The 16,800-nt window shown below is 36.6% G+C and overlaps 1 pseudogene; it reads right to left on the bottom strand.

Moving 5' to 3' along the window:
- Positions 1-2,875: 2,875 nt before the first annotated feature.
- The window catches only part of LOC107709465 (transmembrane anterior posterior transformation protein 1 homolog), a 21,140-nt pseudogene continuing 7,215 nt past the window's right edge, over positions 2,876-16,800 (bottom strand).

Genomic DNA, 16,800 nt, shown 5'->3' on the forward strand with positions numbered 1-16,800 from the left:
GTTAAAGGCATGCAAACTTCGAATTAAAAACTTGAAAAGTGCTTTGTCCCATTTTTGAATGGTCACCATTGGCACATAATGCAACAAAGATTACTAAAGTCAACTGATTTTACTAATAGACCTACCAATCTCTGTGCAAAAATAACATAACGATGCTGCAATCTTTCTGTCATTTTTACCCCCCTGTAATTGAACTCCAAATCTTGCCACTTTCACCCCCCTCTACAAAATAGTGGATTACTCCATAAATATATATATATGTTTATCTTTATTTAGAAAAAAAAATTCACAAAACCAAAAATTTGAGCCAAGGAAGTTTTTGAAATTTGGTTGATTTGACGTATACAATATGATGCAAATATTACACAAATACAAGTTTATTTGTATATTAATATTTATGTTATTGTATAAATACATGACACATACATATACATATATATATACATATATACAGTGGTGTGAAAAAGTGTTGGCCCCCTTCCTGATTTCTTATTTTTTTGCATGTTTGTCACACTTTAATGTTTCAGATCATCAAACAAATTTAAATATTAGTAAAAGATAACACAAGTGAACACAACATGCAGTTTTTAAATGAAGGTTTTTATTATTAAGGGAAAACAAAACCCAAAACTACATGGCCCTGTGTGAAAAAAGTGTTTGCCCCCTAAACCTAATAAATGGTTGGGCCACCCTTAGCAGCAACAACAGCAATCAAGCGTTTGCGATAACTTGCAATGAGTCTGTTACAGCGCTGTGGAGAAATTTTGGTCCACTCATCTATGCAGAATTGTTGTAATTCAGCCACATTGGAGAGTTTTCGAGCATGAACCGCCTTTTTAAGGTCATGCCACAGCATCTCAATAGGATTCAGGTCAGGACTTTGACTAGGCCACTCCAAAGTCTTCATTTTGTTTTTCTTCAGCCATTCAGAGGTGGACTTGCTGGTGTGTTTTGGATCATTGTCCTGCTGCAGAACCCAAGTTCGCTTCAGCTTGAGGTCACGAACAGATGGCCGGACATTCTCCTTCAGGATTTTTTGGTAAACAGCAGAATTCATGGTTCCATTTATCACAGCAAGTCTTCCAGGTCCTGAAGCAGCAAAACAGCCCCAGACCATCACACTACCACCACCATATTTTACTGTTGGTATGATGTTCTTTTTCTGAAATGCAGTGTTACTTTTACGCCAGACGTAATGGGACACACACCTTCCAAAAAGTTCAACTTTTGTCTCGTCAGTCCACAGAGTATTTTCCCAAAAGTCTTTTTGATGATCTGAAACATTAAAGTGTGACAAACATGCAAAAAAATAAGAAATCAGGAAGGGGGCCAACACTTTTTTCACACCACTGTATATATATACATATATATACATATATATATAATCAAAAGTGTAAAACTATATGATATAATATTATAGTTAATAATCATATCATGTTTTTATAATTTTAGGGGGGTATTGGAACATTATAAAAATTAACATCTGGTGTCTTATGAAACAATAAATGAAAATGTATATTAGGGATCCACTGTAAATAACAACAACAAACGTACAAAACAACAAAACTTGAATTAACACAACGCCCTGATTCCTCTCCCCAATTCTGTCTCTGAAACATCCCATATAAGAGATTTGACATCGTCATTCCTCTTCAGTTTCTACAGGAAATAAAGTTTCTTAGAACCTTGGATGCTGAAGCAGATCTGGGTAAAAAACAAACAAAAAAACACCGAAAACTACAAACTGATATTGACCAGTGAGAAAAAAACAGCAGTGAAATCCAGCAGTATGGAAAGAACTTGAGTGGTTGGATTACTTTTTATTTTTTTTGTATTTCCAAATTAATGGATTTAAGTATGAATTAGAAAGGTTCTGTCCAGCAAAATCATCCTGTTGAGTACTGATCCATATCCAGTGCAGTCAAGCTTCAGCCTTATTTCAAGAGTCCAAAGGTGACTGAACCTATGGGAATGCACAGGCAGTTACATTGAAAACCACAACAAAGTCAAACATTTGCTTATAATGGTCTCTTTCTTTCAAAAATAAGCAGAAGTATTTCTAATATCAGTGTTTCAAATGCAAAAACAATAAGAAATGCTCTTTGATATCATTTTGGCAGTTTAAGTCCAGTGAATGCTTCTGAAGAGGTTTTGAAAAGTGTGATTCAGAGTTTGCATTAGTTTGATAACTGAGGGTAAACAATTCCTTGGCATAGTTGATATTTTCACTTAATACATTTCTAAACCATAAATTAAAATCAACCTTTTGTTTTTAAAAAAACTGAGCACTTTACACAATATGACAGCCTTATGCCGACTGTCGACATGCTGACTTGAGTGTAAATTGTCAGATCGAATGAAATTACAAAGCAAAGCAATTACAGCCACACATTTGTAATACAAGAAATACAAATTCCAAAATCAGTCAAAAATTAAAATAAAAAAAATAACCAGAAATACAAAACATGTTGCCATTACTGAGAAAAAGAACTTAAATTCTAACCTCCCGTACTACTAAGAAACATTAGTGGATCACAAAAACTACTTTTTAAGACAGTGTGGTCTGTTATGTAAAGCAAATGTAAAAAACATTATTGTCTATGATGAAAAAGCACTGGTTTATAAATGGTTTTAAAAATGGTTTATTTGGGGTCAACAGGCCTTTTTTTTTATATATATATATACCCAAGATATTAGCAAAAGGTTGTATATTCAACTTTGCTTTGGTCAAGATTCTGACTTTTGGAATGTTGGTAATTGACTATTTAGCAAACACCAACATCAGCACCAATGTACGATTGTTCATCTGATATGCTACTCTTGGTACAATAAGATGCACGCGGGGGAAAAAAACAGACTTTCCATCCTTAAATGTCACTGATAACTGATAAGTTGGTCATTATGAAGCTCATTGTTATTACCTTACATTACTGAATTCTGATGCTTATTGACTTGTAAAAATGGTTTATTTGGGGTCAACAGGCCTTTTTTTTTTTATATATATATACCCAAGATATTAGCAAAAGGTTGTATATTCAACTTTGCTTTGGTCAAGATTCTGACTTTTGGAATGTTGGTAATTGACTATTTAGCAAACACCAACATCAGCACCAATGTACGATTGTTCATCTGATATGCTACTCTTGGTACAATAAGATGCACGCGGGGGAAAAAAACAGACTTTCCATCCTTAAAGGGAAAATATTTCATTCCTTCATATTAGCTGGCAAATCCCGTTATGATACTGTACTTCAGTTTTCTGATTCCATGCGACTGTCTTGTAAAAATCTATGATCCTTTCATTCAGATGCCGACTTATCAAGCACTTAAATCAATCCACATATCACAGGCATGCATTTCATCACAGTATCACAATGGCCGTTTAAAAGGTCATTACCTCAAACGATGCAAAACACATAATTTTTTTGTTACTGGAAACCCTGCATTTAAACTGAAATTAGCAACTCTCTTAAAAATATAAATAAATAAAATAGTGATATGGTATTTTGTCTGCTTTCACTCAAAGATACAAAAACAAAATCTGCGGAACACATCTGTAATTGACACATCTGACTGACAATGTACATTGGTAATATTTCAAACTAAAGTCTTTTGAGGGGAAGGGACATTTTTAAATAGAGAAATTATGAATGAAGAAAAAAACAACTAATAATTTTTGACATTTGTTTTGGAGCACTGTACATTACATTTTTTGATTATTTGAATCCTACTATTTTTCCACAAATGCATGGAATCTTCCAAATATGTAATTTAGGAATATAATCCACCCCTTTCTCTCATTTTCTTAATTGGATGCCCCCTTTGAAAGGCAAGTACAGTGAGCATCAGACCAAGATCTTCCCTGCCGTCCAAAGTTGACCTCTGCTGGTGATCTTGAACCTCTTGAAAGTGTGAAAACGTCACTGGGTGGATTCCAATTGGTTAAAACGGTGTGTGTTGGTGTGACTGTCTGTGTATAAGTGTGTTTAAGTCTTAAATAAATTAGGTGCATCGCTTATTAATAAATATCCTGCAGTTTCTCGCTGTCTCATTCCAACGAGCTCAGGTTCAAATGTCAAACTAATCAAGCTGGCAGAGAGGGCGGGTATTTCAGTGCATACCTGGCATCACTCTTAAACTTGAAGGTGTGCGTTAATGTCAGTCGATACGGTTACCGCAGATAGTAAAGCGGTCAATCTCCAGCAAGTCTTTTTTGGGCGCGCTGTGTTTAAGTTCGGTATCGTCCTGAATAAGGCTTTTCTCTTCTGATTCATCTGGTGTAGTGAGGAACTGATCTGATTCGCTGGTGGGGATCTGAGGGGCGGGGCATTCATCCCTTTGGGTGGGTTGAGTGGTGACTGATGCAGACATGCCCTCCTCCGCTGGCTCACCTTTAGAGGGGTATGGACACAATGGGTTAGTGAGAACAAAACCTTGACTCTGCAAACTATTTGCTGTCTATTATCAGGCTTCTCTCTATTATGTGGGTCAGAAGATGTGCATGTGTGTTACCTGGTGGTTCGCGTGTGTGTTTGGTATGGTGGGCTCTGCTGGACACTCTGCTGGGAGCTGCAGAGGGGGGATTTTGAAACAGCTTCTCCTCCATATTTGCCTCTTTCACATACATACAGGATTTCCCCAACAACACAATACTGTTCAGCACCTTCAGGGTGATCATACTGAATAAACACACACAAACACACAAACACACATTCAGATCATATACGCCACTGGTCAAATTTTAGGATCAGTTAATTTTTTTAAAAAGGATTCTTATGTTCAACAAAGCTAAGAGTAAAAACAGTTATATTGCAAAATATTATTGCACTAACTGTTTTCTATTTTGATTTATTTTAAAATGGAATTTATTCCTGTCATGGCAAAGCTGAATTTTCAGCAGCGATTACTTTAGTACTCAAAAAAAAAAAAAAATTAGCATTAATATCCCAGTTGGAAATGGTTGTGCTGCTTAATGAAGCGAGGAAATACAGTTTCTTTCGATGAACAAAGTTTGAAGGACTTTATTTATTTGAAACTAGGGCTGTGCAATTAATCGCATGTGATTGTCATGCGCATCTCGTCAGTAAAGCCGGTTCCGTGATTGGTAGTAAATCGCCATCACCTGCTTTCAGATGGAGCGGCATTTACTACACAGTTCACTGACAATTAGGCAATATCGCGTTCATAATCGAATGCGATTCATCTGCAATTATGAACGCGATATGGCCTAGCTTGTCAGTGAACTACGGCTCTGTGTAGTAAATGCCGCTCCATCTGAAAGCAGGTGATGGAGATTTACTACCAATCACGGAACCGGCTTTACTGACGAGATGCGCATGACAATCGCATGCAATTAATTGCACAGCCCTATTTGAAACAGAAATCATTTCCATCATTATAAATGTCTTTACTGTCATTTTTAATTATTTTAATATAGCCCTGCTGAGTAAAAGTATACATTTCTTTAAAGAAAAATCACAGCGATGCCAAACTTGAAAATAAAAAAAGTTGGTCATACTTTATTTTAAGGTCTAATTCTCGCCATTAACAAACCACTAACTACAACTTTTGCCTCATACTCATAATTTGCTGCTTTTTTAATAGTTAGAAAAGTAGTTGTTAGGGTAGAATTAGGGATGTAGAATATGTTCATGCAGAATATGTGCTTTATAAGTACTAGTAAACAGCCAATGTGTTAATAACAGGCATGCTAATAAGCAACTGGTTAATAGTGAGTATTGGTCCCTATACTAAAGTGTTACCAAAAAGTTTATCTTAATTTGTGTTCCGAAGATGAACAAAGGTCTTACGGGTTTTGAACGACATGAGGGTGAGTAATTAATGACAGAATTTTCATTTTGGGGTGAACTAACCCTTTAAAGTGTTAAATAGAACAGTAATGCATGTTAACAAGAGCAGTGGAGCAAAATGACAAATTGCTAATTATTGCAAACAATGGATTTATGTTTCTGCTTTTACTTTGTACTGCATGATAGATTTAGTATTGTGATTATTATGAAATAAGGAGGGAGGTTACCAGCAGAGCAAGAGGAAGAGGAATGAAGCCCATCCGCCTAGACACACTGTCACTGTAGTCTGTGTATGCCTGGAAAACGCACACAAATATCAGCATCTTATTAATAAAGCTGGACAAAATGCTCTTCAAATTAAGTCCATGTAATTAGAACCATGAATCATTTGTTGAAATTAAAATAATTTTGATACATAATTTGACAAACGTTCAGACGATTATTGCTTTATTATTGATTCTTGCTTCAAAAGGATTTCTGATATGATAAAATGAACATGCACTTACATTCTTCTGTCTGCTGCTGACCAGATCAAATGCCAAGCTCGCTCTGTATTCACTATAGACCTGCGCACACACACAGTTACAAGTAATGATGACTTGTGGTTCAGTAATTCAAGAGTCAAATATTAAATTAGTAAACTAAAAGATTCAGTGAAAGATTCATTAGCATGATTCCATCAAAAAACTCAAGTGTTTAAGAGTCTTTTCGAATAATTCATTAAAGAGCCAGTTCATAAGAGTCATTCATGTAACGGACTACTCAGATTGCGCTGTATGCTTGTGGTCCTGGCCCTTTTAGCTCATGACATTCAATTCAGACTGTAAACTCACATGGTGGTGCGGAAAACACTTATCTTATAATAAATAATCTTTTCTTCACTAAGACCTGACTAACTGACAGACTGACAAAGTTAATTAATGTCAGAGGGTCAAGCAGCTTTACATAACCACGTTCTTTTGCCATTGGCTGTTGTAGGACAAATAGATTCACAATACTTCCCTGTCTCATCACTTTTAATAGTCTCTGAATTAAACTTTAGTAGCAAAATATTTGCTAAGTCTAATTCACTTTTGTGAATGAATTCAAATCAATGCCCATTCAATAGATCGATTTATAACTATGATTCAACGACTTGTGTCATCGCTAAAAAAGTTTACTGAGGTCTCTGTGTGGCATTTTATATATAATAAAATGTAAAAAAAAAAAAAATTTAAATATTGCTTACGGCTTGTTATTTTTATAACGGTGCATATAAATGAAATGATTAGATATCATTCTCACTTTTGTTCATTTAATGAAATATAGAGGGAAAAACGAGCCTAGAGTATTAAACGTGAGTATAAAACGTGAATCTACACTACTATTCCAATTTTTTTGTTTATTTGTTTTTGAAAAAAGTCTTTAATGCTCACTAAAGCTGCATTTATGTGATTAAAAATAGTTATATTGTATGTAACAGTAATATTGTTAAATATTATTATTTATTTTAATAGAAAAATTATTAATATTTTAACATATTTTAAAATGTAAATTATTCCTGTGATGACAAAGCTGAACTTTCATTGTTATATGTTGATTTGGTGCTCAGGAAACATTTCTCATTATTTATTATTTTCAGTTTTGAAAACATCTCCATTCTAGCGTAACCTCAGTTTCCTGAGATGAGGGAATGATATTGGATATTGGTTTACTCAACATTGTGTCAGTAGCTGACACTACGGGGATTGTGCAAAAGTCCTACCATGCTACTGCAAAAGTCCCACTCAACATACAGCAAATGGAGGGAAGACATGGAATATTTCCAGGTACATGATACTCGTTCTTCATTTGAAAGACATATTGCACAAGCATCAGTAGCACCACATATCTACAAGTAAAGAGTAGTGACAACAGCCCTGCTGGTGTTATAGGATATATAATAGTGATATCTGTGAGACCTGGTTTAATTAGCACTGTCATATCTGACTATAACATACCGTATCGCCCAGAGGTCCTCAACCACCGGGTCGCGAACCACTACCGGGCCGTGGAAGAATTGCTACCGGGTCACAAGAACGTTCTGGGAAAAATGTGTTTAGATATGACACTCTGTTATTTATTTATGTTAATGATTGTTCTAATTATTCTGTATTTTCTTTGTATGTGATTGATGTGGAGTAGCAATTTGACAATTTCATGTTAAATAAGTAAATGAAAGATTGCTCTGATCTGTCACATATTAGGAGTTAAACGGATCGAATATTTCCAGGTACATGATACTCGTTCTTCATTTGAAAGACATATTGCACAAGCATCAGTAGCACCACATATCTACAAGTAAAGAGTAGTGACAACAGCCCTGCTGGTGTTATAGGATATATAATAGTGATATCTGTGAGACCTGGTTTAATTAGCACTGTCATATCTGACTATAACATACCGTATCGCCCAGAGGTCCTCAACCACCGGGTCGCGAACCACTACCGGGCCGTGGAAGAATTGCTACCGGGTCACAAGAACGTTCTGGGAAAAATGTGTTTAGATATGACACTCTGTTATTTATTTATGTTAATGATTGTTCTAATTATTCTGTATTTTCTTTGTATGTGATTGATGTGGAGTAGCAATTTGACAATTTCATGTTAAATAAGTAAATGAAAGATTGCTCTTATCTGTCACATATTAGGAGTGGTCATTCTCTGTGCTTTAAATATTTTTTTTCTTGCTTATCCGAAAAAAATAGTCCGATCTGTGACTAAAAAAAACACAATATAATGCGTTGAACCACTATATAATGCTATTATAATACTATATAATAGCCTAATATATATATTAGCATTTCGGAAGGCATCTACACCTGGTCTTTTCAAAATCGGATAGCTATCTAAAGTGACCAGATGTAAACAGGCTCTAAGAATAAAGCAAATGTGTGACAGAACAGCTTTAGACATAACCTCGGCCACAAAAAGCTAGCTCTCCTGTACTGACAGAACTCGAGATGATAGCAAAGAAACACCCAGATTGTAAAATCTGGCAAAAGTATTCGGCAAAATCCATCCAGCTGCTAAGCAGATGTCCTCCACAGACAGTCCATTTGCCCATGCCCAAGAGGAAGCCATACCTTGTGTGGAGTGGGCTCAAACCCCTAATGGACATTTAGAGCTTTGAGAGCTGTAAGATGGAGCTATCACATCAACAATCCAGTCTCAGCTTTAAAACAGGCTGGCCTTTAGTGTGGCTGCCAAAGCACACAAAAAGCTGCTCTAAAGGGCCTAGAGTGCTCAAAATAAACACGCAATGCGCATACAGGACATAGTAACTGCAAAAAATAGTATCTCCTGTGGCTGGCTCTTTTGGAGTGAGAACAAACAAAGTTATAACCTCGGCTCTGAATAGCATTAAGAGCACCTTTATTTAACTCTGCAGTGACCTGGGCCAAACTGCATGCAGGATTCATGAACTGATAAAGCGTGCATGTCCTCAACTCACTTATACCTGATGCGAGTGCAAGTAAGAGAACTGTCTTAAGGGAGAGCGTGTTCAAGGTTCATGGAGGGTCTGTTAGATCTCTCAGGGCCAGAGCTAGATCCCAAGTTGGTACCATGGAAGGGTAGGCAGGATTCAGCTTCTTGCACTTTTCACCAAAACATTCTTACCGGATGATTATCAATTTCACCATGAAAAGTTATAGTTATAGTGGCTACATACATTTTAAGCATAGAAGCATGGCCACCATCTAAGTGCTCTTGTAGAAAAGATATAATAACTGATAATGGACCATTCACAGGGTCTGCTTCACACAAGCTCTTGAAGACTCTCCATTTATGGGCATAGAAGCACCCCATAGAAGGGGCTCTTGCCTCAGTAATAGTACTCAACATGCATTGCAGAAGTGCATCTGATACTGGTGTGCTCTACTGAATGGCCAAAAATGCTAATTCCACAACTCTGTGTTGGAGTGCCAGATTGAGCACCCCGCTTGTGACAGAAGGTCTCTCAGTGGAATAGCCCAACAGAATAGATTCCCTCTTCTCCCTGATCTTGCACACTACTTGATGTAAGAATTTCACTGGTGGGAACACATACTTAAGGTCTTTGCACAATGAATCCAAAATTTTCGTATGTGTTTTTTCATATTCGTCATCCTAAATATACGTTACGCACAGAAACCTTGCACACTGAGTCCGATGCGTATGAATTAATCCGTTGCGAAAAATTTTGCAAAACAATACAAAATGGAGTCTTCAAGCAATGAGAATTATTTTTTTGTCATAGAAAGAGGAAATATTGGGTCCATCTAATGCTGAGATTGCGTAGAGTGGAAGGAGAGTTAAAGCTGCGGGATTATCCCAAGCGATTCAAAGTTTACTACAGGATTTTGATGCTTTGGTAGCAATACTAGAGTCACATATTTAAAAGAAGACCACCAATTTCCGTGAACCAATTGATCCTGAACAGAGACTGGCAGTATGTCAAAGGTATGGACACACACGCACCAAACTGTGGCATCGGAAAGGTGTGCGCAAGGCATTGAAACCAGCATACCATTTTGGCTTTCGCTTCTACGGTGGCTCTGAGTTGTCAAAACACCTCTAAAAATCAAGTAGATATAACTGCACACCGGAGATCTCCAAAATGGGGCGTGAACTCCAAAAGTGGGCAGAACCTCCAAAATGGGGCGGGGTCTCCTCGCGCAAAGACTTTCACCATTGGCTCTGGCTCCAGCCAATTGTTATTGACTTACATTTCAAAATAAAACTTTATAAATTAAACATTGTTTCTAGTTCAGACTGCATGAATAAAAGCGTATATGTTAATAAAGCAGAAAACAGCTGCTTGTGACACATTTGCACCGCAGGCACCCTCAGCATTATGGCAAAGAACCAAAGCCCCCCGTTAACATGTGAGTCAGCAGTGGGTCACGACACGGGAGTCTAATAACCATCTCTCACTCCTCTGAACTACGGTCCCCCTAGCAAAGACTGCATGAGTGTGTGCGAGCTCTGTGCGTGAAAGGTCTGGACTGCGCTAAACGAGTTGCGACTGGACGTAATTATCACTGTAACGTCAGTTCATCATTTTAATATTTCATCGGTAACAGTTTCCATATGAGAAGCAGCATTTTTGGGGTGGAAATAAACTTGGATTTCGCACACAGACTTTAATCTTGAACCAGATCTGCTACGTACTTTGAGTTTGAAATGTTTGTCCAGTTTGAGTAAAAAAGCTGCACTTAGTCGTACTGTATTATTAACACAAACAGATCATTTCCACTTGTTTACTGGTGGACAGCTCCTTGTGTTTAATTGTATACGGTCAAAATGTAGGTTTTTATGGGTTATACAAAATATCAGAACTAGATTTTTACATTTTAAGGAAAAAAGTGAGTCGTGATTGGCCGTGGCATATTTGCCAGTGTGTTGCTAATGTGTTCATTAAAAAAAAAATTCCTGTTTGATCTGGTGTTTTGAGTGGTTGGTCGGTGTTTTCTTACCAGCCCACCCCGAAGGGTGACCAGACGTCCTGATAAAATCATGACGACCCCTGTTTTACGTATTCCAGTCAGGACGACATTTTTCTGGATAATTAGTCCTAGCTGTGGTTTGATTGCGAAATAAACATTTTAAATGGACATCCCTATGATTCATGCTTTTTCATGCTCATAAGGAACCAGCAGTAGTGTGATGTTTAAGTAACAAGAGTGGGTGGGTTAGTAGTTCTTTGACCCATTAACAGCGGTACTACATAAAGACCAAACTACATCTGTTGTTTCCTCTTCAGTTGAGGAGTAAACTGACAACATCCAACGTGCCCCTGCATAATGATGGAACTAAGTTAAGTACAGGGTCTTTTTATTACCCACCATCTGAAAAAAGTGAATCTAATAGCCTTTAAATACAAACCTACTTACTTCTGGAAATCTGACAAACCATTTCTATTGCCAGGCATCTTCAAAAAATTGAAGGAGAAACCTATTCAGCCGTAAGAGCAGATACATTTTTGCCTTCTGTTGGGTTTCTGTAGAAAGTTTAGGTTTCAATTTAAAGTTTAGGTTTGACTCATTGTGTGTCCAAAGATCAGATGTATCCTGAATTCCAGGCTATTTTCAAGAAATACTTTAATCTCTTCTTAAATATCTCGAATCACCTTACTGTTCTATACACTGTAAAAATGATCATGATTTTAACAGCAAAAGACTGTAAAAATGCTACAAAAACCTGTTAATTGGTTAAACAGTAAGTTTCCGTAGCTACTATTTACAAGTAGGTATAACTGCAGACCGGAGATCTCCAAAATGGGGTGTGAACTCCAAAAGTGGGCAGAACCTCCAAAATGGGGCGGGGTCTCCTCGCGCAAAGACTTTCACCATTGGCTCTGGCTCCAGCCAATTGTTATTGACTTACATTTCAAAATAAAACTTTATAAATTTAACATTGTTTCTAGTTCATCTAAAATAAAATATGCTATATAAGTAAATATTCACCGTGAGAGCAGAGCCCAAATCTCGTGGCCAGTGGTGTTAGTTTGCCAGTTTGAACCTCTGCTTAATGATATAAACGGGAATCACCCACGAGCTCTCCCGCGAGCCGTCCCAGCGCAGCGCAGCGCAGCGCAGGGGAAAGATTTTACTCTATCGCTTTGTTTTAAGCAACGGGGGCCTGAACTGCAACTTTCTTTACCACGCTATTCAGCGCCAATCCCGCCGTTCAGTCAATTTCACTGGTTAAGGTTAGGGTCAGGTGTGGGGTAGGGTTAGGGGTTAGCATTTTTTGTAGCATAATGTAGGAAATCAACACTTTTTGCCTGTCTGTCAATGGGAGGAAGCAACGCCCTATTTTGGAGTTCCCGCCCCCATTTGGAGATCTCAAGGCTGCAGTTATACCCTTCTCCTAAAAAGACTCAGTGTGCAATGACCTTTAGAGTTGACTGCGTGGAGAAGAATAACAGCAGAAAATTAGTGTTCGCTGCTGATGCTAAAAATTGACCTCTGCTACTTTGAATATGTTCCATATCATATCCACTACTTAAAATGTAATCTCCACTCCTCGAGGACTATCCTGCTGCCCTTGACAGAATCGCAAAGGGCTCCCCAGCCCATGCTTGATGCATCCATCGTGACAGATATTTCATCTGAAAATCTGTCCCATTATCACGCCCAGTTCACACAGAGCTGTGCTTTTCCAGGGAGATATAACATCCAGGCATTCACGTGTCACAAAGATGCACAATAGACCCGTGTACCAAGCATGAAATTTGACACAGGTTTTTAGCCAGAGCTGCAGTGGCCACATAAGAAACAGGCCTAGCTGACATACTGTTGAGGCTGCAGCCATCAGCCCGAGCTGTGGAACAGCTTAAACCGTTAGTTCACCCAAAAATGAAAATTAGCCTACAAGGCATCCTAGGTGTATATGACTTTCTTCTTTCAGACGAATCCAGTCAGAGTTATATTAAAAATGGTCTTTGATCTTTCAAGCTGTTTAATGGCAGTCAGCGGGTGTTGCAGTGCATCAGTCCAAAATAAGTGAAATAAAGTGCATCCATTCATAATAAAAAGTGTCTCACATGGCTCCGGGGGGTGAACAAAGGCCTCCTGTAGCGAATCGATGCTTTGCATAAATACATTATGCTGTTTTGTTCATAATTGTTTATGCAATTTAAGAAATTTAAAATAAAATTTTTCTAAAGTTAATTTAGACGTAATGCACGTTTTTTTATAGAGTTACTTCTTTGCGTTGACAATTTAAATGCGCTGCAGGTCATAAAAAATTTCAATAATTATCGATACCGAACGATATGAAACATTATATCGTTGATAAATATTTTAGCTATATCGCCCAGCCCTACTTGAGAGTGAGTAATTCATGGACTAATTTTAATTTTTGGGTGAACTAACCCTTTAAACACAAAGACCTTTTTTTTACTCATCATCACCAGCAAAAATGTCATGCAACATCTTCCTCTTCCTCACAGGACAATCAAAAAAAAATGTCATCATTATTTGATGAACGGAAAGTTCAACAGAACAGTGTTTATTTAAAAAATAATTCTTTTGTTAAATTACAAATGTCACTATTGATCAATTTCATGCACCCTTGCTGAACGTCTTAAAAAAAAAAAAAATCTTACTGACCCCAAACATTTAAACAGTAGTGTACTTAATGAGAATTAGAGTTTGGTAGAAATTCTGGTTCTGAATTAAAAAAAAAAAATTAATAAACAATTTAATTCATATTAAGATGCATATTGAATATGGTAAAATTGCTAGAAATTATTAAAAAAAATAATTGCTAGCATCCACCTCTAGGAAAGATACTGTACGAGAGAGAGAAATATGTTCATGTGTGTGCTGTGACACTAATCTTCCTGCCTAAACTAAGCAGATCTGTCTCTAATCCCTGCCAGTAACTACACTCCTCTTTCTGTCATTACATATCTCTCTACCCCCCATCCACAGTGTTTTTTGCCTGCTCTGCCCCTATTTTTTTTATCTTTTCCCTCTCTTTTGCCTCTTTCAGGACCATATTTAAGGACCGTTTTGTTTGAAGTGTCACTTATCTTTCATCTTATGAGTATGTCAACAGTAGAGGTGCCCTGCACTGGACAGAATGTGTGAAACCATCCCCACTGCTAAAGAGAGTTCCACTGCTGGCTCTGTGTGTGCTGATAGATTTGGGTCAGGGTTATCCAAGACACAGAGTGTCTGATTTTCAGACACACTCCCAAAGGAAACCTGTCTCTCTTTGTAAAGACTTCCTCTTGACTGGGACTGTTTTTATTTTATTTTTTTAGACAAGAAAGAACATTCCAGAATGGGGAAGCCGTTTGGTTTACATTTACATTTAGTCATTTAGCAGACGTTTTTATCCAAAGCGACTTACAAATGAGGACAATAAAAGCAGTCAAAACTAACAAAAGAGCAACAATATATAAGTGCAAATGACAAGTCTCGGTTAGCCTAACGCAGTACACGTAGCAAGGTGTATATATATATATATATATATATACATATATATATATATATTATACACACACACACCTATACACACACACACACACAAACAAAGAAAAACAAGTAGATAGAATAGAAAAAAATAGAAAGCTAGTGTTTACTAAGCAGATCTGTCTCTAATCCCTGCCAGTAACTACACTCCTCTTTCTGTCATTACATATCTCTCTACCCCCCATCCACAGTGTTTTTTGCCTGCTCTGCCCCTATTTTTTTTATCTTTTCCCTCTCTTTTGCCTCTTTCAGGACCATATTTAAGGACCGTTTTGTTTGAAGTGTCACTTATCTTTCATCTTATGAGTATGTCAACAGTAGAGGTGCCCTGCACTGGACAGAATGTGTGAAACCATCCCCACTGCTAAAGAGAGTTCCACTGCTGGCTCTGTGTGTGCTGATAGATTTGGGTCAGGGTTATCCAAGACACAGAGTGTCTGATTTTCAGACACACTCCCAAAGGAAACCTGTCTCTCTTTGTAAAGACTTCCTCTTGACTGGGACTGTTTTTATTTTATTTTTTTAGACAAGAAAGAACATTCCAGAATGGGGAAGCCGTTTGGTTTACATTTACATTTAGTCATTTAGCAGACGTTTTTATCCAAAGCGACTTACAAATGAGGACAATAAAAGCAGTCAAAACTAACAAAAGAGCAACAATATATAAGTGCAAATGACAAGTCTCGGTTAGCCTAACGCAGTACACGTAGCAAGGTGTATATATATATATATATATATATACATATATATATATATATTATACACACACACACCTATACACACACACACACACAAACAAAGAAAAACAAGTAGATAGAATAGAAAAAATAGAAAGCTAGTGTTTGTTTTTTGTTGTTTTTTTAAATAAAGAATAAAAAATAAAAAAAGATAAATATAGATAAAGTAGAATTAAAATAGAATAGAAAGTGTTAGAGTTAGAGGGTCAAATAAAGGTTTAAAGGTCATGTCATAGTTCTCAAGTTGTTTTTCTTTAGTTTATTCTAGATAAACGTATATTAGTGTCTTGTCATTTCAATAGCATCAGGTATAGCTTACAAACCTTCCCTTTATACTAAGCCCACAATCACTACTGCATTCAGGTTACAGGATTTCATTTTTAGTTCATTCGATGTTGTTCATATTTAGTTCATATTTGAACTAAAGTTGTCTCAATATCTTAACAGAAAATGTATAGCTCAGACAGGAAGTAGTGTGTATTTTTTTTACTTTTAGGTTTTGTTATTTCATTTTATATTTTTAAATATTATTATTTATGTTATTTAATTTTGTTTAATATTACACCAAAAAAATCTAAATACTAATATAAATAGAAAACAGTTGTTTTAAACTGTAATAATATTTCACAATATAACAGTATTTACTATTTTTTGATCAATATGGCAAACTTTTGATCAGTGGTGTAAATGTAACTACAAAATTTCAACATTTTGGTTCAGCTAATAATACTGGTACAATACATATTATGGTAGTTACTCAAATATTGTAGCTACAATACTACCTTTTGAAGAATACAACAATAACTTGAACTCACATCTGCTGTAATGTCATTAAACTTTGTGATGAAGGCATGTTTGACAACATCCACTGTAATCTCTGAGGCTATCACCATACAAACATCAGGAAACAATACCCATAGATGATCTATAACCAATAAACAATGATTAATACACAAATCAATGTCATGTATATGCACAAACTCGGAAATGAGTCAGTTGTTAACAGGATACCTGGATTCCAGGAGAACTGCTCCATGTTTCTGAGACAGACGATTAGTAAGAGTGTGTAGTTTGTAAATCTTTCTTTAATGTCTATAGTGAGAAAGACAGAAAGGAACAGTGAGACAATTCATCAGTGACAATTTGAGATAGACATGTGTAGCGTCTGGACCACTCAAACACACAATATATATTTTGTTTTTATATTTAACAAATACTCTGTAACCCCCCTCAGTTAACAAGCCATATGAGGACCCATGAACCCTTC

This window comes from Sinocyclocheilus rhinocerous, unplaced genomic scaffold (genome assembly GCF_001515625.1).
Source record: "Sinocyclocheilus rhinocerous isolate Xijiao unplaced genomic scaffold, SAMN03320098_v1.1 scaffold1648, whole genome shotgun sequence".
NCBI lineage: Eukaryota > Metazoa > Chordata > Actinopteri > Cypriniformes > Cyprinidae > Sinocyclocheilus > Sinocyclocheilus rhinocerous.